Source organism: Octopus bimaculoides, chromosome 2 (assembly GCF_001194135.2).
Source record: "Octopus bimaculoides isolate UCB-OBI-ISO-001 chromosome 2, ASM119413v2, whole genome shotgun sequence".
Classification (NCBI taxonomy): domain Eukaryota; kingdom Metazoa; phylum Mollusca; class Cephalopoda; order Octopoda; family Octopodidae; genus Octopus; species Octopus bimaculoides.
Window position 1 is genome coordinate 139,649,145 of NC_068982.1, and position 642 is coordinate 139,649,786.

Genomic DNA, 642 nt, shown 5'->3' on the forward strand with positions numbered 1-642 from the left:
TGTGTGTGTGTGTGTGTCCCTACCATCGCTTGAAAATTGGTGCTGGTGTGTTTACGTCCACGTAACTTAGCGTTCCGGAAAAAGAGATCGGTAGAATAAGTACTAGGCTCACAAAGAATATACTCTGGGTTCTATTTGTTCGACAAAAGGCTCCTGTATGGCAGCAGTCAAAATGACTGAAACATGTAAAAAAAAAAAAAACTAAAAGAACTAAAGAAATTCTATAACCAGGACGTTATAACTATCGTGAAAACTCACAGACACAATTTAAAGTTTAAGATGCTTATTCCTTAATAATAAAATAAGAGAACTGCAAATCAAACAATCTAATGCAACACTACATGTTTTAGTTTAGTCATATACCAACATGTTTATGTGGATATGATGTAAGATCGTTTTTCTACTTTCTATTTGAAAGGTGTTTTATAACTGAAATAGTAAAATATGATAGTACTATAAGTTATTGGTGCAGTTATTCTTTTGTTTCTGCTCGTTCATTTCCAATTTACAATCTCTCAATTTTTAAAGAAACTCAAGATCCATTTAACAATCTTATATCAATTATACTGTATACAATTTCATAAATGCGCTCGTGTGTGTGCATGCCTGCTTATGCAGATACACACACATATATATAAGATC